At 36.5% G+C, this 24,895-nt stretch overlaps 1 protein-coding gene and 1 long non-coding RNA gene across 2 annotated transcripts in view; both read left to right on the plus strand.

Moving 5' to 3' along the window:
* Window positions 1-24,895, plus strand: part of KIAA1841 (KIAA1841 ortholog) — a 123,461-nt gene that overhangs the window by 56,897 nt on the left and 41,669 nt on the right. The gene's annotated exons all lie outside the window — the stretch shown is intronic.
* Window positions 1,329-3,187, plus strand: LOC115510628. Its single transcript, XR_003967782.1, has 3 exons — window positions 1,329-1,369; window positions 1,511-1,582; window positions 3,105-3,187. It is a non-coding gene; the product is annotated as an uncharacterized LOC115510628 (long non-coding RNA).

Genomic DNA, 24,895 nt, shown 5'->3' on the forward strand with positions numbered 1-24,895 from the left:
ATTCTAAAGATTGTATAAGCTGGGGCTTCCAGGTCAGACAGATAAAGCTGGGTTCAAATTTAGGTCTATATCTCTTTGGACAAGTTCTTTAACTTCTCTGAGCCTGTTTTATTATAGAGATAATTACGGCTGCTGTCTTGTGTGGTTGTTGCAAAGTTTAAATGAAATAATACTTGTGATGCTTTTGGTACGGTGTCTTGAACTCAATAAATTAGGCTGCTTTTTATTTTAAACTGTAACACTAATCAGTAAATATGTTCTAATTGGATCTTAATGTTATCTACTCTTTTTTAGTCAACTTCTAGAGATGTGTCTCCTTTCATGTGAGTATTGCTCCTTAATCCATCAGATATTCATTCTTAAAGCATCACTGCTGATTTTTGTTAAATTTTCTAATAGCGTGAGTATGCAGAAGAATAAATGGGATGCCACAAGATCCTTGAGATTCAACCAGGATGCACAAAGGGAAGATGGTAAGTTTTAATATTTAGGTAACGTACAGATTAGGTATAAATAACAGTGATAGGAATCTTTCATTTTTTTTTTTAATTTTTTTTTTAATGTTTATTTATTTTTGAGACAGAGACAGAATGCGAGTGGGTTGGGGCAGAGAGAAAGGGAGGCACAGAATCTGAAGCAGGCTCCAGGCTCCGAGCTGTCAGCACAGAGCCTGACACGGAACTCAAACTCACGAGCTGTGAGATCATGACCTGAGCCTAAGTCGGACGCTCAACCGACTGAGCCACCCAGGTGCCCCAGGAATCTTTCATTTTATGCAGTATGCTGAATAGCGTTAAAAGTTCCAACTGGAATAAAGCCCAGAATTTGCACATTCCCTTAGGAATCAACCAGAGTTGTATTAGTAGACAACCCCAGCAGATAATGTGTTGTTTTATGCACCTGTGGTTTGGAGGTCTCAGACTGACTTTTGCCCATTACTTGCGCATCATATTTTAGGTTCATTTACAAGTGGGTTTTTTTTTGTTCTTCACTATTTATTATAACATGTAACCAATAGGTCTGTTTTTAATCTTTTTTTATTTTTTTTATTTTTTTAATATATGAAATTTTTGTCAAATTGTTTTTAAAAGCAGCACAATTACCTATGTATAAGCCATTTTGCCACTTGCTGCCTAAAGTTCTTCAAAGATAAATATGTGTAGATGTCTGTAAAATAGTATCTAATGGTATTTTCATAAATTCATGATAATTGAAGTGTGTGTTCTTTAAGAAACAAGTTATAAATCATCCCCATAAAAAGTTAGGTTTATTTTACCTCCAGATCAGCGGCGGATGTCCGAAATTACAGGGCACCTAATAAAGATGATTGGGTGATCTGGACCGTGTCAAGTCAAAGGAAGCAAAAGAAGTAAGAATTATGTGCTAGGGCACTGTGCTTGCATAGATATGCCTTCCTACTTTATTTTCATCATGAGTAATATAAAGATATTTTAGGCAGAATTTCTAAAAACTAATGGAAATATTTTAATATATTTTTATTCTGTACCAGTTCACTCACATAAACGTTGTCCACCTTCGTATCACCCGTGGTCCATAAGTCCTCTATAACACACATAATAAGGTAGGTTATTGCTGAAAGTGTAATGTCACACCACGAGTAGATTAGCTGTGCATTGCTGACTATCCAGAGGGTGACTTTTTGGAAGTTGCTGATTTCAGTCAACTCTGTAGGCAGTGCTTAGATGTTATTTCTAAAATAAGATGTAATCTTGCTGAAAATGATGCCTGGAAATACCTGTGTTCTTACTAAAACTATGTATTAGTCATAACACTGTATATTAACATTAGTATTGGTATTATGTATTCACAAAAACTCTTGCCCTAATTCTTTTATTTAAAAATTTACTTCCCTATAAAACTTATAAAATCTTTCTTTTTTAATTTTAATTTCAATATCATTAACATACAGTGTCAAAAATTCTAAAATCATTGTGACCTTGGTTAGGCAAATATTTCTTAGCTGTGACACCAAAAGCATGATCTGTGAAAGAAAAAATTTGACAAATCAAACTTTGTCAATGGTCTTTTTGAAAGACACTACTAAGAAAATGGTCTTTTGAATATCAATGGTCGTTTTGAAAGACACTACTAAGAAAATGAAAAGATAAGCCATAATCTATGAGAAAATATGTGTAAAAACACTTATCTGGTAAAGGATGTGTCCAAAATATATAAAGAACTTTCAAAACTCAATAATCAAATAATCCAATAAAACTAAATGGGCAAAAGATTAACCAGACCCTTCATGAAAGAAGGGATACAGATGGTAAATAAGCACATAAAAAGATTCAGCATCTTTAGTCATTAGGGAAATGTAAATTAAAACCTCAGTGAGATAACTGCTATATAACAACTAAAATATCTACAATGAAGGGGAAAAAAGTGCTGGTCAGGATGGAGAGCAACTGAAACTCTCATTTATAGCTGGTAGGGATGCAAAAAGGAATGGTCACTTTGGAAAACAGTGTGTCAGTTTCTTATAAAGTTAAACATTTACTCACCATAGAGATCAGTTCATACATGTTATACTGGCTTTATTCAGAACTGCCAAAATTAGAAACAATCCAAATGTCCTTCACTTGGTAAATGAATAAACCAACTGTGGTGCATACAAAAAAGAAAGAACTAATACATCAGTAACATAAATGAATCTCCTACACATTACGCTAAGTGAAAGAAACCAGATTTCAAAGGCTACACAGACTGTGTGATTCAATTTAGGTAATATTTTCAAAAATACAAAACTGTAGGGACATAAAACAGATAAGTAGTTGCCGGGAACTGATCGTGGGTTGACTTATGAGAGGCACAAGGGGATTTTCTTGAGGTGATGGAAATGTATTTCTCCCTTGTAACAATGGTTACACTACTGTATGCATTTTCAGAACTCAGAACTGTACGCTAAAAAGGGTGAATTTTTACTATATGTAAAATTATTCACATAAATTATAATTCAAAGAGCCTGAATTTTAAAGATCAAAATAAAATTACTTCTAAGCTAAAAAGTAATGCCATTTTAATAAAGCAGAGCTTCTGTTGATTCCATAAAAATAATAACTTCATTTTGCCCCTTTACTCTGCAGTTTGCAGGAGGTATTTATTCCAGACTTGAAGCGCAAATTAAGGCCTCAGTGCCAGTCACTGCCCGGCAAAGCAGCTCAGAAAAAAACACAAGGTAAAGCAGCATAAACAGATTCAGAATGCGACTGGCTTTGACGTGATTTTCTTTTTTAGGGAAAATGACATGAACAATAGAGGCACATAATTGGAGTTTGGTTTGTTTTGTTTCAAAGATTAGATCATCAAGACATTAGTCAGAACCAGAATTTAACATCAAGTTAAGACTTAAAAAGCTCATAAGCACAAAACTTAATGAAAGTATAGTTTTGGGTTTTTTTTTAAGTTTTCTGTTTACTGAATTACTTCTGTTCTGAGCCACCTGCTGATAAGAATGTAAACTATACTGCTACTGTGAATTAGTAGAATTTTATACTATTTATGGGTTATATATTATTATTTTATATAAATCATTGAAGTCTTTCCTGTTCCTTATTTTATTTCTCTTAATAAATGGGTCCTCTGTCATTTACATCACAAAATTTCTTTTAAATTATAACACTGATTGAGATTGGATCATTAATACTACAGATCCAAATGCCTTATCAGCAATTCTGAAATCCAGAAAACTCAGAAAACCATCAAGACTTTTTTGTACATTTGTGGCAACTCAAACCTGGCTGAACTACTATGATGCCATTTATAGTTTTTATTTATCACACTTAATTTAAATGTTCATTTGTTACACTGAAAAAGTATTAATGTGTTTGGTTAAAGGGCATTGCTCCAATCCATAATATACAATATATGTACCATATTCTGTCCCCACATCCACAAAAATCTGAATTCCAAAATATGTCTCACTCCAAACGTTTTTAAAAATGGATTGTGGGGCTACATGAAGTTTCATTTAACTCTGATACTGTCAAGCAAACAGAACCTAAAGAAGCAGCAGCAACTTCCTCCTGTTTTAGAAGCACCTCTGACCTTCTTTTCTGTTTAAAAAATCTAGGTCTAAAAGCCGTTTTGGTCCAGGGCGTCCTGCATAAAGCATCTTAACTACAACTAAAAAGAACACACCTCTGGACATCTGAGATTGCTCACTTCTTGAAGATCTTCAGAACAATGACTTCTAAATGTTTTATTTATTATTCTTGCAAACCACATAAATCATAATGCTAAGGGAAATGTATAGTTAGGTCTTTTGAAACCTAATTGTAAATATGAAACTTCTTAAATCTGACTTTCTTTTAATGTGATGCTATGTAGAAAATTAGTATTTACAGATTTGCATAGTTAAGACTCCTAATATTTGTTATCCTTTATTTATTTGAAAGAGAGGAGGCCTCAACTCTCAAGTAGCTAAAACTTTTTAAGACCTTAATAAATTAAGGGAACACAGCTGGTGATGGTACTGTGCATGTGCACTGATTATAGTATGCCTTTTGAGCTGTAACTCTTGGGATAGCATTGAGAACTGCAATCTGTGTAATGAAACTCCCAGGGATGCTAATTTTAAGTTTGCATGAATATTAAGGAGTGACAGGTCTCAAGCCTATATTAAATAAAGTTTCAAGGTGTGATGTATTCCCTGTGTTGGGCAAGAGGGTTAATTTTTTTCAGCATTAATCCATGGAAAGCACAATGTTCATCCAACTTGTTTTTCTTTCAGTTTTTAATGCTTATCTATTGGTTATCTGAGCTGGAATTACTGATTGTTCCTTTTCCTCTGTGAAGCCAGTGCCATTCTGAATTTATTAAAATAACTTGATAGTTTTAGGATAGTAAATCATTTTAGTTGTATAATACACCCAGGGTGCAGTTCTCAGGGCTCTAAAACCCAGCCATGTTTCTAAAGCCATTCGAATAGCCCCATTAAACAGTTACAATTACTTACTACTTTAGCAGTGTCTAGAAGGAAACATTCCCAAATACATTTGATGGGTGAAAAATGCTGTGCATTCAGTAGAAATCAAGCTAAATTCTATTATATAGATCATGTTTTAATTTTTCTAACCAAGCAGAAAGAGTGCTCAGGGAAATTTGTTCCAAACTATAAGCATAAAAAATTATGTGTTTGGAAATCACATATAGGCATTTGAAAAACTTATAAAATTCACTGTTTCTATTTGTAGTCTCCATTGTCTTATAATTGGAATTTCTTCAAATTATTTAGAGAACAGATTTTGATAATGTGTGACAGAATGGCAGTTTCCATTGAAATGTTGAAGTGTTAAACTCCGTTAACACATACAGAAATCATTTTAGGGACTATTTTAGTTAGTAAATGCAGCTAGATGTTATTTGATGCTATAGGTATGGCTTTTCCAAGGTTTTTGAATTTATGTTTGGAAATTTTGTTCCAGTTTATGTATCTTTCAATTGTTTGATGTTTTTGAAATAGATTATAAAATTTTTATTTTCAAAAGAAAATGTTTTATAGTACATGGTCTATAAGCTCTGTTAAATACCACAGTCTTGTTTCTTTTACTGTATTCTCTGATTAAAAGGATTTAGGCCTGTACAGGTTATATAGTGCTGTGATGGTCACAACTGAAAGAAGTATGCTCTTTAGATTTTTATCTGATGATAAAAAGGCAAGTTGCTTTTCCCCTGGGAGTACTGTACCAGTGGATTGATTTTTTACAAACCAGAATTTATCAGCATTTGATTTTCTTCAGAATAGGCTTTTTATTTTATAAACATCTGTAATACATAGCACAGGTACCACAAACATTTTAATCAAACTGTTAATAGTATTTCTTTACCAAATACTTTGAAAAGGTTTTATCTTACATTAATTCTGAATTTACATTCCTTTAATTGAAATAAATGTTAATGACAAAAATGGTTTGAAAAGTCCCTTGATCTGAATCATTCCATCTTCTCAGGAAAAGTCTGGACGCGCTCCTAGAGCACAGGTTTTCATGAAAAATTAGCTCTGTTACAAGGTGTATTTTATAAATTTTAAGATTGTTTCGAGTGAGTTTATCCTGGTAAAGATTCAGCAAAATATTTAGGGGCTAAAATATTGCAGGAAAGATTATCTGTTAGGGGTGCTTATTCCACACTCTTGCACCATGTTTGTAATTCTCCCTTTTCAGAACATTCAGCCAGATATTGTGAGATACGCTAAATTGCTTTGGAAGCTGAGGCTGAAGCCCTATTATGCTAATCTGCTAAGGGCAAATTTAATATAAAAACAAAAAGAATACGTTTCACATCTAATATCTGGAATTAAGTCTTCAGCTCTCCTTCAGCTATTCACTGAGCCAACTATTATGAATCTCACCTTTTCGTACTGCCTAGTTAAGAGGTACTGGGACCTAGCCAGTTCAGTTCAAATAGGCTAGCTCTCCCCCTCTGATTTAAAGCTAATCTGTTGGGGAAGGTGATGGGATAGTATTAATCCCACCCATATGGGATTGTTGGAGGATTAAATGGCTTTATCTAAAAAAATTAGCACAGTACTTTCTGACTTATAGTAAACCCTCCATAAATGTTAACTATTGTTGTTGCATTGTTATTTTAATATTTGGAAAGTAGCCTTAAATTCTTTAAGATGGGAGTTTTATATCCTTCTTCCTATAATTTGAATTACTAAGGGTGTGTGTGTGTGTGTGTGTGTGTGTGTGTATTTAGTGCAAGAAAGAAAAGGGACACCTAATATTTTGGTGGTGGTTATGGCATTTTGTGTTACTTTATTATATTAAAGGTCTTGGCGTAACTTAGACAAAGAGCATTTGAAGGAAGAGCTATGTAGGAAAACTATTTCCTGATGTTGGTAGGGACCTATGCTGTTTTCAAAGAGGTTTACTGAAGAATAGAGAGAACTACAGCATGGTCTTATAGCATCCCTCTTTCCAAGATGCGTTTTTCCTTGAGGAAATGTAGCTAGTTTGACTCTTATTATTTGTCTATGACAAGGCCAATTCTTACCAAACTGTAGGTGGTATAGAAGAGTAGTTGCTATTTGTTGAATATATACTGAGGATGGTGCTAGCTCTCTGATATGTCATATCTCCATTAGCCTCACAGCAAACCCCCCAAATCAGATGTTATCCCACTTTATAGGTGGGGAAGGAAGTTCAGAGAGGTGAAATAACCCACAAACCGGGATTGGAATCCGGGCCTATCAGCAAATTCCAACACTTTCTTAAAACAATTTTACCTTGGATTGCTTAAAACATTCCTGGAGTGCCTCCTGCCTCATGGCAGCTCCTTCAGGCTGAAAACAGCTCACTGCCTATCATTCCAGTCATGTTTATCGAACTGCCTACTTGGCTTCGTATTTGGAATACCAAGAGGTATCTCCAATTGAACATAGAAGAGAACATGTGCTGTATCTCCCCAACACCAACCCCCCAACTCCCTGCTTGTTCAAGCCCAATCATCCCAGTTCAGTAAATGGCACTACCACCCACCCAAGGGCGCAAACCAGCTACTCAGCAATTATTCCTCTTCCTCTCTTTCCTTCACTTCTTCACATCCAATTCGTCAACAGGTCCCAAACACCCTACATCCATTTGCTTCTCTCCATCTCCATTATCCCCACGCCAAGTCATTAACCTCTTTTACACAAAGTGTCACAATAGCCCCCTAAGTAATTCTCTGACTTCCACTCCAACCTGTTACTCACAAAGCAACTATGGTGATTTTGAAATGTGAATTAGATCACATTACTCCCTGCTTAACACTCCAGTAACACCCCATCCAACCTAGATTAAAATGCAACCTCCACTGCTCGGGTTTCCAAAGTATTACATGACCAAACCCCTAGTTGCCTCTTGACCTCTTTTTCCCTCCTGCTTGCTGCATTCCCCTCACATTAACCTACCTGTTCCTCCAAAAAGTAAGATCATTCTCACCTTTCAGTTTCTTCAGTTAGCTGTTCCCACTAGGTAGAAAGCTCTTCCTAATAATTCAGATGTTAGGTTACATGTCGTTTCCTCACAGGAGACATTTCCCATGTGCTCAATCTAAACTAGTTACCGAGGTCACTCTCATCACATCATCATAGTTTATTTCTGTACATATCTGACATTATTACTTGATATTTTAAATTTTTGGTGGTTTGCAATCTGCCATGCCAGAAAATGAAATTAATTGCATCTAAATTGGAAGTAAAACTCCCCATCTATTCACAGAAAAAATGATCTTACATGTAGAAAATCCTAAGAAATCCACTAAAAAATCAATAGAGCATATAATTGAGTTCAGCAGGATTTTAGGACATAAAATCAATATACAAAAATCAATTTCTATACACTAGCAATGAAAAATCTGAAAATGAAATTAAGAAAACAATTCCCTTTCCAGCAAAATAAAAATAAGTTTATAAAACACAAAAAGAAATGTGAAAAATTTTTGAAGAAAAGTATACTCTGAAAACTATGAAATATTGAAAGAAATTTAAAAAAAAAGAGCTAAATAAGTGGAAAGTTATCCATGCCCATGGATCAGAAGACTTAATACTATTAAGATGTTAATACATCAACTTGATGTACAGATTTACCACAATTTGTATCAGGATCTCAGCTGGCTTTTTGTAGAAATTGACATGCTAATCCTAAAATTCATGTGGAAACTCAAGGGACCCAGAACAGCCAAAACAATTTTTAAAAAGAACAAAGAGGATCCACACTTTCTGATTTTAAATCTTACACAAAGGTGCAGTAATCAAGACATGTAGTACTAGCATAAGGAGAGATACATAGAACAATGCAACTGAATTGAGAGTCAAGAAATAAACGACATGTGTCTATGGACAATTGATTTGCAACAATAGAGCGTTTTAAAACCATTCAGTTGGGAAAGAATAATCTTTTCTATAAATAGTACTGAGACAACTGGGTAGCCTCCTGCAAAAGAATAAAGTTGGACCCTTACTTCCTTCCATGTACAAAAAGTTGACTCAAATGGATCAAAAACCTAAATGTAAGAACTGAAACTATAAAACTATAAAACAAGCAAATCTTCATAACCTTGGATTTGGCAATGGATACTTAGATATGACACTAAAAGCACAAACAACAAAAGAAAAAATGAATTGCCCTTTATCAAAATTAAAAGCATTTGTGATTCATTGGACACAAGAGAGTGAGAAGACAGAATGGGAGAAAACATTTACAAACCACATGTCTGATAAGGGACTTATATCCAGAATATATAAAGAACACTTACAAGTCAACATTAAAAAATCAACCAGTTTTTAAAATCGTAAGTGGTTTGAGTAGACATTTCTCCAAGGAAGACCTACAAATAGCCAATAGCACTTAAAAGGATGCTCAGTATCATTAGTCATCAGGGAAAGGTAAATCAAAACCACAATGAGATACCACTTGACACCCAGTAGAATGGCTATCACCAAAAAGGAGCCAAGTAACATGTTGCAAAGAATGTGGTGAAATTGGAATGCTCATAGACTGTCAGTGAGAATTCAAAATGGTGTAGCCACTTTGGAAAGCGGTCTGGCAGTTGCTCAAAAAACAAAAACAGGGGCGCCTGGGTGGCGCAGTCGGTTAAGCGTCCGACTTCAGCCAGGTCACGATCTCACGGTCTGTGGGTTGGAGCCCCGCGTCGGGCTCTGGGCTGATGGCCCAGAGCCTGGAGCCTGTTTCCGATTCTGTGTCTCCCTCTCTCTCTGCCCCTCCCCCGTTCATGCTCTGTCTCGCTCTGTCCCAAAAATAAATAAAAAACGTTTAAAAAAAACAAAAAAAAAAAAACAAAAAAAAAAACAAAAACAGGGGCTCAGTCAGTACAGCATCTAACTCTTGATCTTGGCTCAGGTCATGATCCCAAGGTCATGGGATCAAGCCCTGTTTCAGGCTCCACGCTGAGCATGGAACCTGCTTAAGACTCATTCTCTCTCTCTCTCTCTCTCTCTCTCTCTCTCATCTTCCCTCCCTCTGCTCCATCCCGACTCATACTCTCTCTCTCTCTAAAACAAAAACAAAAACAAAAAGCACTTATCATTTATCCTCCAACTTATCCTAACAGGCATATAATTTTTATTTAGTCTCTTCTTGTGTTTACCCCAAGCATGTATTTATGTACAGAACAGTATGTTTTCTGCTTTTTCTTACAGATGGAGAAACTGAGACCCGAGATGGCAATTTGTCTAAGAGCAACAGAAACGAATGATCTGAACAGGGTGCTCGTAATGACAGTATTGCTGTGTTAAATGAGGTAATACATACAGGTAAAGCACTTAGAATAGTGCCTGATATAGTAAGTGCTTGAAAGATACATGAAAGTCTTTTAGAAATAAGTATATTGCTTGCTCCCATTTTGGCTTTGCCTTGTGTTGTTCCCCTGGATTGCTCTTCTTGTGTTTTGCTTCCCACTGGAATTTTCCCCTTGCTTCAAGTCCCTGCTCAGATCTCACCTCCTCCATGAACCTGCTGAACTCTCTCTTCGAATTGTGTTATACTCACCACACTGCCACAGTTTAGCGGTCAGATGTTAAACCATCTGTTTGTTCTCTACAGTTAAAAGCCTGTTTTTTGGTTTGCGTCCTTTTCTCCCTTGTTCATTTGTTTTGTTTCTTAAATTCCAAATATGAGTGAAATCATTTGATATTTGTCTTCTCTGACTGATTTATTTCACTTAGCATTGTACTTTCTAGATCCATCCATGTTGTTGCAAATGACAAGATTTCATTCTTTTTTATGGCTGAATAATATTCTTGTGTGTGTGTGTGTGTGTGTGCACGCACGTGCGCATGTACACCACATCTACCTTATCTCTTCATCTATCAATGGACACTTGGGCTGTTTCCATAATTTGGCTATCATAAATAATGCTACAATGAACATAGGTGTGTATATATCCTTTCAAATTAGTGTTTTTATATTTTTAGGGTAAATAGCCAGTAGTGTGATTACTAAATTTTAGGGTAGTTCTATTTTTAATTTTTTTGTGGAATTTCTATACTGTCTCCCACAGTAGCTGTACCAGTTTGCATTCCCACCAGCAGTACAAGAGGGTTCCTATTTCTGCATCTCCTTGCCAACACTTGTTGTTTTTTCTGCTTTGATTTTAGCCATTCTGACAGGTGTGAGGTAATATCTCATTATGATTTTGATTTGCATTTCCTGATGATGAGTGATGTTGACCATCATTTCGTGTGTCTGTTGGCCATATGTATGTCTTCTTTGGGGAAATGTCTGTTCATGTCTTGCCCATTATTTGGGTTTCCTTGGTGTTGAGTTTTATAAGTTCTTTATGTATTTTGGATACTATGCCTTTATTGGTTATGTCATTTCCAAATATCTTCTCCCATTCAGTAGGTTTTGTATTTTTTGATTGTTTCCTTTTATGCAGAGACTTCTTATTTAATGTAGTCCCAATAGTTTGGTTTTGCTTTCGTTTCTTTTGCCTAGAAAAATGTTACAACCTGTGTCAGAGAAATTACTGCCTGTGCTCTCCTGTAGGATTTTTATGATTTCAGGTCTCACATTTAGGTCCTTACTCCATTTTGAGTTAATTTTTGTGTATGATGTAAGAAAGTTGTCCAGTTTCATTCTTTTGCATGTATGTAGCTGTTCAGTTTTCCCAACATCATTTGTTGAAGAGACTGTCTTTTCCCATTGCATATTCTTGCCTCCTTTGTTGAAGTTTAATTGACCATATAATTATGGGTTTATTTCTGGACTTTCTGTTTTCTTCCATTCATCTATGTGTCTGTTGTTGTGCCAATACCATGCTGTTTTGATTACTACAGCTTTGTAATATAACTTGAAGTCTGGAATTGTGATACCTCCAGATTTGTTTTTCTTTTTCAAGACTGCTTTGACTATTTGGGGTCTTTTGTGGTTCCATACAAATTTTAGGATTGTTTGTTCTAGTTCTGTGAAAAATGCTGTTGATACTTTGATAGGGATTGCATTAAATCTATAGATTGCTTTGGGTAGTATAGACATTTTAACAATATTTGTTCTTCCAATCCATGAGCATAGAGTGTTTTTCCACTTGTATTATCTTCAACTTATTTCATCAGTATTTTAGTTTTCAGAGTACGGGTCTTTCACCTCTTTGGTTAAGCTTATTCCTAGGTATTTTATTATTTTTGGTGCAATTGTAAATGAGATTGTTTCCTTAATTCCACTTTCTACTGCTTCATTATTAGTGTATAGAAATACAATGGATTTCTGTATGTTGATTTGTATCCTGCAACCTTACCAAATTCATTTATCAGTTGTAGTAGTTTTTTGGTGGAGTCTTCAGGGTTTTCTACATATAGTATCATGCCATCTGCAAATAGTAAAGTTTTACTTCTTCCTTACCAATTTGGATGGCTTTTATTTCTTTTTGTTGTCTGATTGCTATATCTAGGACTTCCAGTACTGTGTTGAATAAAAGTGATGAGAGTGAACACGCTTGTCTTGTTCCTGAGCTTAGGGGAAAGCTTTCAGTTTTTCCCCATTGAGTATGATGTTAACTATGGTTTTTTCATAAAAGGCTTTACTTATTATTATTATTATTATTATTATTATTATGTTCCCTCTAAACCTACTTTGTTGAGGGTTTTATCATGAATGGATGTTATAGTTTGTCAAATGCTTTTTCTGAATCTATTGAAATTATCACATGGTTTTTATCCTTCTCTTATTCCTGTGATGTATCATGTTGATTGATTTGCAAATATTGAACCACCCTTGCATCGGGGCATAAATCTCACTTGATTGTGGTGAATGATTTTTTTAATGTATTGTTGGATTCAGTTCGCCAATATTTTTTGAGAATTTTTGCATCTATGTTCACCAGAGATATTGGTCTATAGTTCTCTTTCTTGTGGTGCCTTTATCTGGTTTTCATATCAGAGTAATACTGGCTTCCTGAATGAATTTGGAACTTTTCATTTCTCTTCTATTTTTTGGAATAGTTTGAGAAGGATAGATATTAACTCTTCTTTAAATGTTTGGTAGAATTCACTTGTGAAACCATTTGGTCCTGGACTTTAGTTTGTTGGGAGTTTTTTCACTCCTGATTCAATTTCATTGTTGGTAATCAGTCTGTTCAAATTTTATTTCTTCATGTTTCAGTTTTGGTAGTTTATATGTTTCTATATTGTCCAATCTGTTGGCATACAATTTTTTATAATATTCTCTTATAATCCTTTGTATTTGAAAGGTATCAGTTTTAATTTCCCCGTTCATCTCTGATTGTGTTTGAACCTTTCTCCCACCCCTCTGCCCCTGCTGTCTATCTATTTCTCTTCATGAGCCTGGCTGGAGGTTTACCAATTTTGTTGATCTTTTCAAAGAGCCAGCTCCTGGTTTCATTGATCTGTTCTATTGTTTTTTAGTTTCTTTTTTTTTTTTATTTTTTTTTAACGTTTTTTATTTATTTTTGAGACAGAGAGACAGAGCATGAACGGGGGAGGGGCAGAGAGAGAGGGAGATACAGAATTGGAAGGAAGCTCCAGGCTCTGAGCCATGAGCCCAGAGCCCCACGTCGGGCTCGAACTCACGGACCGCGAGATCGTGACCTGAGCTGAAGTCGGACGCTTAACCGACTGAGCCACCGAGGCGCCCCTGTTTTTTAGTTTCTACGTCACTTATTTCTGCTGTAATATTTATGCTGTAATCTTATTTCTGCTGGTTTAGGGTTTTGTTTGTTCTTCTTTTCTAGTTCCTTTGAGTATAAGTAGGGTGTAAAGTTTAGGTTATTTACTTGAGATTTTTCTTGCTTCTTGATGTAGGCCTGTATTGCTATAACCTTCCCTCTTAGAATAACTTTTGCTAAATCCCAAATGATTTGGACTATTGTATTTTCATTTTTATTTCTCTCCATGTAATTTTTAAATTCTTCTTTAATTTCTTGGTTGACCCATTCATTGTTTAGTAGCATGTTATTCAACCTCCATGTATTTGTGCTTTTTCCAGATTTTTCCTTGCGGTTGATTTCTGGTTCCATGGTATTGTCATTGGAAATGATGCATGGTATGACTTTCATCATTTTTTAATTTGTTGAGTGTGTTTGTGGCCTAACATGTGGTCTATTCTGTAGGATGTTCCATGTGCACTCAAAAAGATGTGAATCTGCTGTTTTAGGGTAGACTGTTCTGAATATACTTGGTAAATCCATCTGGTTCAATGTGTCATTCAAAGCCACTGATTCCTTGTTTTTCTGTTTGAATGACTTATTCATTGATATCAATACGGTGTTAAATTCCTATACTAATATTGTATTACTGTCAGTTAGTTCTTATGTTTGTTATTAACTTTTTTGTATTTGGGTACTCCCATGTTGAGTGCATAAATAGTTACAATTGTTATATCTTCTTGTTGGATTGTCCCTCTTATTATTAAATAGCATCCTTCTTTATCTCTTGTTGCAATCTGTTTTAAAGTCTGTTTTGTCCAATATAAGTATTGCTACCCCAGCTTTCTTTTGCATGCATCCATTTGCACAATAAGTGTTTCTCCATCCCCTCACTTTCAATCTGCATGTATATTTAGGTTTGAAATGAGTCTCTTGTAGGCAGCATACAGATGGGTTTTGGTTTTTTATCCATTCTGTCACCCTGTGTATTTTGATTGGAATGTTTAGTCCATTTACATTCAAAGTTATTAATAGGTATGTATTTATCGCCATTTTGTTACTTGTTTGTGGTTGTTTTTGTAGTTCTCTGATTTTTTTCTTCTCTTACTTTTTCTCTCACAATTTTCTGGCTCTCTTTAGTGATATACTTGGATTCTTTTCTTTTTATTTATTGCATATCTATGCCTGGTTTTTGATTTGTGGCTACCATTAGGTTTGTGTATAACATCATCTGCATATAGCACTCTGTATGAAGTTGATGGTCGCTTAAGTTTGAACCCATTCTTTATTCCTTCCCACCCCATATGGTTTCATATTTACATTCTTTTATTTTGTGAGTTCCTTGACTGATTTCTTATAGATATTTTTACTGCTTCTGTGCTTCCTACTTTTCTTACTCTTACTTATGGTCTTATCTTTCCATTCTAAGAATTCCCTTTAATGTTTCTTGCAGTGCTTGTTTAGTGGTCATGAACTCCTTTAGCTTTTGTCTGTCTGGGAAACTCTATCTCTCCTCTTCTATACTGAAAGATAACCTTGCTAATAGACTAGTCATAGCTGCAGATTTTTTGTCCTTTCAACTCTTGGAATACATGATGGTACTTCCTACTGGCCTGCAAAGTTTCTGCTGAAAAATCCACTGATAGTCTTATGGGTTTCTCTTGTATGTAACTATCTTATTTTCTCTTGTTGCTTTAAAAATTCTCTTTACCCTCTCTGGCCCTCTCTCTCTGCCCCTTCTCCTGCTTGGTCTCTCTCTCTCCTCAAAAAAGAAAAGGTGGGGTGCCTGGGTGGCTCAGTCAGTTAAGCGTCTTACTCTTGGTTTTGGCCCAGGTCATGATCTCACAATTCGTGAGTTCAAGCCCTGTGTCAGGCTCTGTAGGACAGTGAGGAGCCTGCTTGGGATTCTCTCTCTCCCTGTCTCTCTGTCCCTTTTCCTGCTAGCTCTCTCTCTTGCTCTCTCTCTCTCTCTCTCTCTCTCTGCTCTCAAATAAACACTTTAAAAAAGTTTTAAAAATCTCTCTTAATCACTACTTTTGCCATTTTAATTACTATTTGTCTAGGTGTGGACCTCCTTGGGTTGATTTTGCCCTTTGTGCCTTGTGGATCTAGATATGTTTCCTTCCCCAGATTAGGGAAGTTTTCAGCTATTATTTCTTCAAATAAATTTTGTGCCCCCCTTTCTCTTTCTTCCTTATAATGTGAATGTTATAATGCTTGATGGAGTCACTAAGTTCCTTAAGTCTATTATCATTTTGCATATTTTTTTTCTTTCTGTTCAGCTTGATTACCTTCCATTATTCCATCCTCCAAGTCACTAATTTGTTCTTCTGCTTCCTCTAGCATGCTATTTATTCCATCTAGTATATTTTTTATTTCCTTTATTGTGTCTTCATCTCTGGTTGGTCCTTTTTTATTTCTCTGTTAAGAGTCTCACTCCACTCTTTGCTCAAGTCCAGTGAGTATCTTTATGATCATTATTTTAAATTCTCTATCAAGCATATTACTTAGATCTGTTTCCTTTAGGTCTCTAAAGGAAGATGAAATTTCTGCCCCTAGCCCACTGTTGGGGCCACCGTATAACTTGTCTGTGTGGTTTTCTTCCCCTCATCCCAGGGCAGGAGAAACTTTGGGATGGTACTGGCCCCAGTAAGAGCTGTTTGCACACTGCCAGGCTTATGGCCCTGGTTTGAATGGGCTTGACAAAGAGCATATTAGAGGGGAGTGGGCCAGCTGGGGTGGAACATGCAGTTTTAACAAGGTATGCACTGATCCACATGTGAAATGAGACCTGTTGCCTTGCAGGGACCAGCCTGGGTGGACACACAAAGCATGCATGGGCATGCATGGTATGCAGTTTTAACAAGGTGTGTGGGGGGCTTCCATGGGATCTGTAAAGTGCAAAGTGCTCAGGTCAGGAAACATGGTTTACACCAGTCTTCTGGGGGGAGGGACCCACAGCATAGGGATTGAGGGGTGACTGAAAAGTGTAGATCTGCTGAAGCCAGAGAGGGGGTGTACCAAGCAGTTCAGTACTACTACATCTCTGGCAAATGCCTGGTCTGACTAAACTCAAGTAAAGGTGACCACCCACTGCCCTGGAGGGCACTACAGGACCTCTTCCTCATAAGGCCATTACTTTCAAGAGCAAAAGATGTAGCTGACTTTCCTAACACAGAGAAACAGACACGAGAGTTAGACAAAATGAGGGGGTATAGGAATATGTCCTAAATGAACAAGACAAAACCATAGCAAGAGACCTAAGCAAAATGAATGTAAATAATATGCCTGATAGAGAAGCTAAAGTAAGATCACCAGGGCACCTGACTGGCTCAGTCAATACAGTATGCAACTCTTGATCTCAGAGTCATGAGTTTGAGCCCCACATTGTGTGTAGAGATTACTTCAGTAAATAAAATTTTTTTAAAAAATAAATGAAGTAATGATCATAAAGATATTCATTGGACTTGAGAAATGAGTGAGAGGGCGAGGCTTTGTGTAAGCAAGTTAGTTAGTGAATGTCAGTGGGATGGTTCCTGTAGGTAACTGTGTGTTTATGCTGGGGGACAGGGGAGGGAAATGGTACCTGTGAGCTCCTTTCTTTCTGTAGAAGTCCTTCAGTGAACCCATCCTTCTGGGACACACTCTGAAATTAGTAAATAACTCCCATATGCACCATGTGTTTTTCAAAGTGCTGCTTCTATGCTGTATCTCCATGAGCTGTTTGTTGTGCTCTGTCTTTAAGCAAGGGGACTCAGCTTCCTCTGGGCTCTTTCAAGGCCAAGCCTGCTGACTTAAAATTCCAGACTTATGTCCCACTCACTTATTGTAAGAACTCAAGAAATCCATTCCCCCTAGTTTTAAAAGCCAAATGTTTTGGGGGCACCTGAGCAGCTCAGTTGGTTAAGCGTCTGACTTGGCCTCAGGTCATGATCTCACGGTTCATGAGTTTGAGCCCTGCATCGGGCTCAGACAGCTCAGAGCCTGAAGCCTGTTTCGAATTCTGTGTCCTTCTCTCACTCTGCCCTTCCCTTGCTCATGATCTGTCTCTCTCAATCTCTCCCCCCACCCTCTCTCTCAAGAAAAACATTAAAAAAAAATTGGGGCACCTGGGTGGCTCAATCACTTAAGCAGCTGACTTCAGCCCAGGTCATGATCTCATGGTTCATGAGTTCGAGACCCACACTGGGCTCTGTGCTGACAGCTCAGAGCCTGAAGCCTGACTCAGATTCTGTGTCTCCCTCTCTCTCTACCCCTCCCCTGCTTGTACTCTGTGTGTGTCTCTCTCTCTCAAAAATAAAAACATTAAAAAAAAAGTTAAAAAAAGAACAGCCAAATGTTTTGGGATTTTTCTTCCCTGTGCAGGCTCCCCAGAGTGAGGGTCTGTTTCTCCCCCTTCTTGCCTGTAGCTCCCTCCTGCGGTTCATTTGGATCCCCACCGCATCTCCTCCCTTCCTACCCTCTTGATGTGGCCTCTTCTCTGACTTTAGTTGTGGAATCTGTTCTGCCAGTCTTTTGATTGTTTTCTGGGTTTTTACACTGATATGAGTACTATCTACTTGTATCCAAGGGATGAGTTGAGTTCAGGGTCCTCCTATTCTGCCATCTTCCCAGCCTCTCCACATTTGTTAAGTTTGAATGGGGGGGGGGGGTACAGCTGTTGGTTGTTTTAGACTCTATGCTTATCTATGGGTAATATATTTTCCCAAATTAAAAAAAAAATAAGCCAACCAGAAGCTATTGGTCATTAAAATTATGAGAATTTTAAAATTAAGAGAAAGCTTGAACCATAAATGTAGGCAACTATCAATTATTTTACATCAGGAACAAATACTTGAGGGGATCTCTGAAGTGTATTCATTTCTAACCATAAGTAGTCATATATTCAGAGAAGAAAGCAGACTTCTTTCCCAGTAAGTAGTAAGTGGTGGAAGTATTTGTTAAATGACATCTAGCTTGGCTGATGACTTTTGGACAGTGGTTCTAGAGTGGGCCTAGAGTCACCACGTGACTCTCTTATGCAGATGGATTGAGAACGACACTGCTTTGTGACATGATATCTTTAAATGACTAACACTGTAAACCTCAGATGGAAATGTGTTCAGGAGCATTAAAAAAAAAAAAAAAAATCAGGAAAGTATAGATTCTGACACCAGAGCACTGCCACAAGGTGGCACTAAAAGTGCAAGGAAACCATAGCTTAAATTAAATCACACGTGAAACTTAGCCTCCTTACCAAGTGTGCATGTGCATCTTGTTTGGAGACGAAAACAGAATATTGAAAAAATAACTAACAAGGGAAATTATAGCTAAAATACCTAAGGAATCCTAGAATGCAAATGAGAAAAAAACAAAACAGAAAAAGAACAAGGAATACCACTTTTCAGATAAAGTTTAAAGTCGATGCCCTTCTTCAATGCCAGAATTGTCAATTCTCAAAGGAATGTTCTAGCATAAGAAGTATACTTCTAGGTATTTAGACGTCTATAATGGTTCTGAAAAATTAAGAGGGAAAAATGTTTAAATAGCCCGAGTGGCTTAGTGGGTTGAGCGTCTGACTTTAACTCAGGTCATGATCTCACAGTTTGTAAATTTGAGCCCCGCACCAGGCTCTCTGCTGTCAGCATAGATCTCATTGTGGGGCTTGATCTCACAAACCCTGAGATCATGACCTGAGCCAAAATCAAGGGTTGGACATTTGACTGACTGAGTCACCCAGGTGCCCCACAAACAACATCCTTTAAATGAGTAAGTTAAGGTCCAGATTACCTAGCCAGCTGAACTCTGTGCTCTGTCCTCACTGCAGTTGTCTGAAAACCTGCCACCCTGTTCCTCCTCTCCAGCTGGACAGAGACAACCGGACAGATTTACACCAATACGTTACTAGAGTTTATTTCAGGGATAGGTCAGAGGAGGTAGAATTATAGATGCTCTTTCTTTTTCATTTTTGCCTGCCTTTATTCTCTTTTTAATTATTATTAATATTTCAAGTAGACAGAAGCATAGAGGGTAATACAACAAACATCTAGGTACCCTCAGTTCAGCATTTTTACATAATAACATGATATATATTTTTATAAGAAATGAAATATTCCAAATACCTTCACCCTTTTATAGATGATCCTTCTAACTTTTACTTACCTCAAAGTAAACACTTCCCTGAATTTAATGTTTATTCCCATGCATATTGTTGTACTTTACTACATATATATGCATCCACAGCATAATATACTATATAACTTTTATACATGATGAAATCATACTGTGCATCTCCTTACATCATTTTTTAGAATCTAAATTATGTTTTGAGACTCATACATTTTGAGAGAGATAGGTTAAGTGTATTTATTTTAGCTATTCTATAGTAATCTATTCTATGAATCTACCAAAGTGTACTTATCCATTTCCTGTCAATGGACATTGAGGTAATTTTCAGTTTTTGTCTCAAAATAATGCTGCAGTTAAAACTTTTGATCATTATCCACGTGTACACATGAGTTGAAGATATTGTCAGCTTGATCAAACATTTCTAAACTTTTCCCCACAGTTGTTGTGCCTGCTTAGACTCCTACCAGCAGGGTATCAGAGTCCTTGTTGTTCAGTTTCCTCACCAAGAATTAAGATTATATCAGTCAGGATAACTAAATCATGCCACAATAACCAACAACCACAAAACTCAATGGCTTCATTCAGTCTTATTTCTTGCTCATGCTGCAAGTACAGTGCGGGTCAGCATTGAAGTTCTGTTCATCAGCACTCAGGGCCCTGCGCTGACAGGGGCCCCAACCTGACACAAGCTACTGTGAGGCAGGGAAAAACTAAAAAAGGGTTGCACTCTGGTTTTTAAAGTTTCTGCCCTTGGGCGCCTGGGTGGCTCAGCTGAGCGAAGACTTTGATCTCAGTTCGTGTGTTCAAGCCCCACATCCGGTTCTCTGCTGTCAGCACAGAGCCTGCTTCCAATCCTCTGTCCCTTTCTCTTTCTGCCCTCCCTGTTCTATCCTTCTCTCTCTCTCTCTCAAAAATAAGTCCAAAAAAAAAAAAAGTGTCTGACCAGAAGTGACACACATCACTTCTGCTCATATTTAATTGGCCAAAACCAGTCATGTGACGACATCTAACTTTCAAGAGCTCCCATTTCTCCTTCAGGGTCTGAATGTTTGAATGGTTACCACAGTACTGATCGACTAATATTTACTAGTCCAGTGAGACTGAAATATTGTCTTGCTTTAATTTTTTTTAATTTTTTTTTTCGTTTATTTATTTTTGAGACAGAGACAGAGCATGAACAGGGGAGGGTCAGAGAGAGAGGGAGACACAGAATCGCAAGCAGACTCCAGGCTCTGAGCCATCAGCCCAGAGCCCGACGCGGGGCTCGAACTCACGGACCGCGAGATCGTGACCTGAGCTGAAGTCGGACGCTTAACCGACTGAGCCACCCAAGCGCCCTTGTCTTATTATTTTTATTTATATGCCTCTAATTATTACTGAGGTTAAGCATATTTCACATTTTTATTGGCCATTTGTGTTTCCTGTTCTGAAAATTGCCTATTTATCCTTTGCCCATTTTTCTATTGAGTTTTTTAAAATTGATTTTGTAAGATTTCTTTATATTCTGAAGGATACAATCCTTTATGGATTGATACATTATGAGTATTTTCTTTCAGACTGTGGCATTCCACTTTGCTTAAGGTGCCTTTGTTCATGGAAGTTAATTTTGATGTAGTCATATATGCCAGTTTTTTCCTTAATGGTTGGTAGTTTCTGTGTCTTATTTAAAAAATCTTTTCATATCCTGATATTTATACCAATATTTGCTTTCAGAACTTTTAAAGTTTGTTTTTTCACATTAATTCACCTGTTATTGACTTTGTGTATGAGATAAAGTGGGGATCTGATTCTTTTTTTTTCCCACTTAAATGTAAAATGATTCCAGCCCCATTTATCCTTTTTCCACTGATTTATAATGCTACCTGACATAAATCATGTTTCTATGTATATATGTTTTTCTGGGATTCTTATTTTGTTCCATTGGTCTTTGTCTAGTCCTGTGCTAAAAGTACACTATCTTATTACTGTGCTTTATAAAGATCTTTATATCTGATTGAGTAAGTCCAACCACTTTGCTCTATTTTTTTCTTTTTTTTTTTTTATAGTTTACGTGTTTTTAAATTAGCGACTATAAAAAGATTGTATGTCAGAGAAACAGAAACCACACTAGGTATTCAAAAGAGGGATGTTTATGAGGAAAGAATTTAACAGGATTTGGAGAATTGAGTGGCATTTTATAATGAACATGACAATATAAAAATGTGATTTGGTTCATGAGCTATTTTTGTACTTTGCTCTCAAATGATTGAAAAAAAATTGACTAAAAAAAGAACTAGAAAACTCTCTACTATCTTAACTAGAAATGGGGTACAAGTTTTTCTCAAGATATTGTGCACAATTGTTCAGAATAAAGCACAGAAAGCCCTTAACAGAAACTGACTTTAATACATTTGTTCATATCTTTAATATTCCTTAAAATATATATCAAACAATTATAAGAATATTACAAAAAATCATATGCCAATAAATTGGGCAATCTGGAAAAAATGGATAAATTCCTAGAAACATATAAACTACTAAAACTGAAACAGGAGGAACTAGAAAACTTGAACAGACCAATAACCAACAAAGAAATTGAATCAGTAACCAAAAATCTCCCAACAAACAAAAGTCCAGGGCCATATGATTTCCCAGGGGAATTCTACCAAACATTTGAAGAAGAGTTAACACCTATTCTTCTCAAACTATTCCAAAAATAGAAATAGAAGTAAAACTTCCAAACTAATTCTACGAGGCCAGCATTATCCTGATTCCAAAACCAAAAAAGTCTCCACTAAAAAGAGAACTACAGGCCAGTATCCCTGATGAACATGGCTACAAAACTTCTCAACAAAATACTAGCAAATCAAAGCCAAAAGTACCTTGAAAGAATCATTCACCATGATCAAGTGGAATTTATTCCTTGGTTGCAAGGATGGTTCAATATTGGCAAATCAATCAATGCGATGCACCAAAATAATAAAAGAAAGGATAAGAACCCATTTGATCCTCTCGATAGATGCAGAAAAAGCATTTGACAAAGTACAGCATTCATTCTTGATAAAAGCCCTCAACAAAGTAGGGATAGAAGGAACATACCTCAACATCATAAAGGCCCACATATGAAAAACCCACAGCTAATACCATCCTCAATGGGGAAAAACAGAGTTTTTCCTCCACAGTCAGGAACAAGGAAGGGATGTCCACTGTCCCACTGTTATTTAACATAGTACTGGAAGTCCTAGCCTCAGCAACCAGACAACAAAAAGAAATAAAAGACATCTAAATTGACAAGGAAGAAGTCAAGTTTTCACTATTTGCAGATGACATGATACTCTATATAGAAAACCCAAAAGCCTCCCCCCAAAAATTGCTAGGACTGATACACAAATTCAGTAAAGTTGATGCAAAATCAATGTACAGAAATCTGTTGCATTTCTTAGCACTAATAAGGAAGCAGTAGAAAGAGAAATCAGGGAATTGATCACATTTACAATTGCACCAAAAACCATAAGGTATCTAGGAATAAATCTAACCAAAGAGATGAAAAATCTCTATTCTGAAAACTGTAAATAACTGATGAAAGAAATTGAAGATGACACAAAGAAATGGAAAAACATTTAATGCTCATGGATTGGAGGAACAAATGTTGTTAAAATGTCTAAGCAATCTACACATTTAATGCAATCCCGATCAAAATACCACCAGCATTTTTCACAGAGCTAAAACAAAAAATCCTAAAATTTGTATGGAACCAGAAAAGACCCTGAATAGCCAAAGCAATCTTAAAAAAGAAAACCAAAGCTGGAGGCATCACAATTCCAGATTTCAAGCTATAATACAAAGCTGTAGTCATCAAGACAGTATGGTAGTGGCACAAAACAGACTATTTTTGTTCCATAGATCAATGGAACAGAATATAAAGTCCAGAATTAGACTCACAGTTGTGGTCTACTAATTATGGTGGTCTACCAGTTATGGTCAACTAATTTTCAATAAAGCGGAAAAGAATATACGATGGGAAAAATACAGTCTCTTCAACAAATGGTGTTGGAAAAACCGGACAGCAACATGCAAAAGAATGAAACCGGGCCACTTTCTACACAATACACAAAAATAAATTCAAAATGGATGAAAGACCTAAACGTGAGACAGGAAACCATCAAAATCCTAGAGGAGAACACAGGCAGTAACCTCTGACATCCGCCATAACAACTTCTTACTAGATAGTCTCCTGAAACAAAGGGAAGCAAAAGCAGAAATAAACTATTTGGATTTCATCAAGATAAAAAGCTCCTGCATAGTGAAGGAAATAATCAATGAAACTAAAAGGCAACCTTCAGAATGGAGAAGATATTTGCAAATGACATATCTTGATAAAGGGTTAGTATCCAAAATATAGAAAGAACTTACCAAACTCAACACCTCCCCCTAAAAAATAACCCAGTTAAAAAATGGGCACAAGACATGAATAGATATGTTTCCAAAGAAGACATACAGATAGCTAACAGACACATGAAAAGATGCTCAACATCACTCATTATCAGAGAAATACAAATCAAAACTACAATAAGATATCACCTCACACCTGTCAGAATGGCTAAAATTAACCACAAAGGAAACAACAAATGTTGGTGAGGATGAGAAAGGGGAACCCTCTTGCACTGTTGGTGGGCATGCAAACCGGTGCTGCCACTCTGGAAAACAGTATGGAGATTCCTCAGAAAGTTAAAAATAGAACTACCAGCAATTGCACTACTAGGTATTTACCCAAAGGATACAAAAATACTGATTCAAAGGGATACATGCACCCAAAAGTTTATAGCAGCATTATCAACAATAACCAAATTATGGAAAGACCTGAAATGTCCATCCACTGATGAATGGATAAGAAGATGTGGTGTATGATATATACATACACACATACATACACACAGTGGAATATTGAATAATATTCAATATTCAATATTCATTAAAAAGAATGAAATCTTGTCATTTGTTTTTTTAATTTTTTTTTTCAACATTTATTTATTTTTGGGACAGAGAGAGACAGAGCATGAACGGGAGGGGCAGAGAGAGGGGAGACACAGAATCGGAAACAGGCTCCAGGCTCTGAGCCATCAGCCCAGAGCCCGCCGCGGGGCTCGAACTCACGGACCGCGAGATCGTGACCTGGCTGAAG

This window comes from Lynx canadensis, chromosome A3 (assembly GCF_007474595.2).
Source record: "Lynx canadensis isolate LIC74 chromosome A3, mLynCan4.pri.v2, whole genome shotgun sequence".
In the NCBI taxonomy this organism is placed as follows: domain Eukaryota; kingdom Metazoa; phylum Chordata; class Mammalia; order Carnivora; family Felidae; genus Lynx; species Lynx canadensis.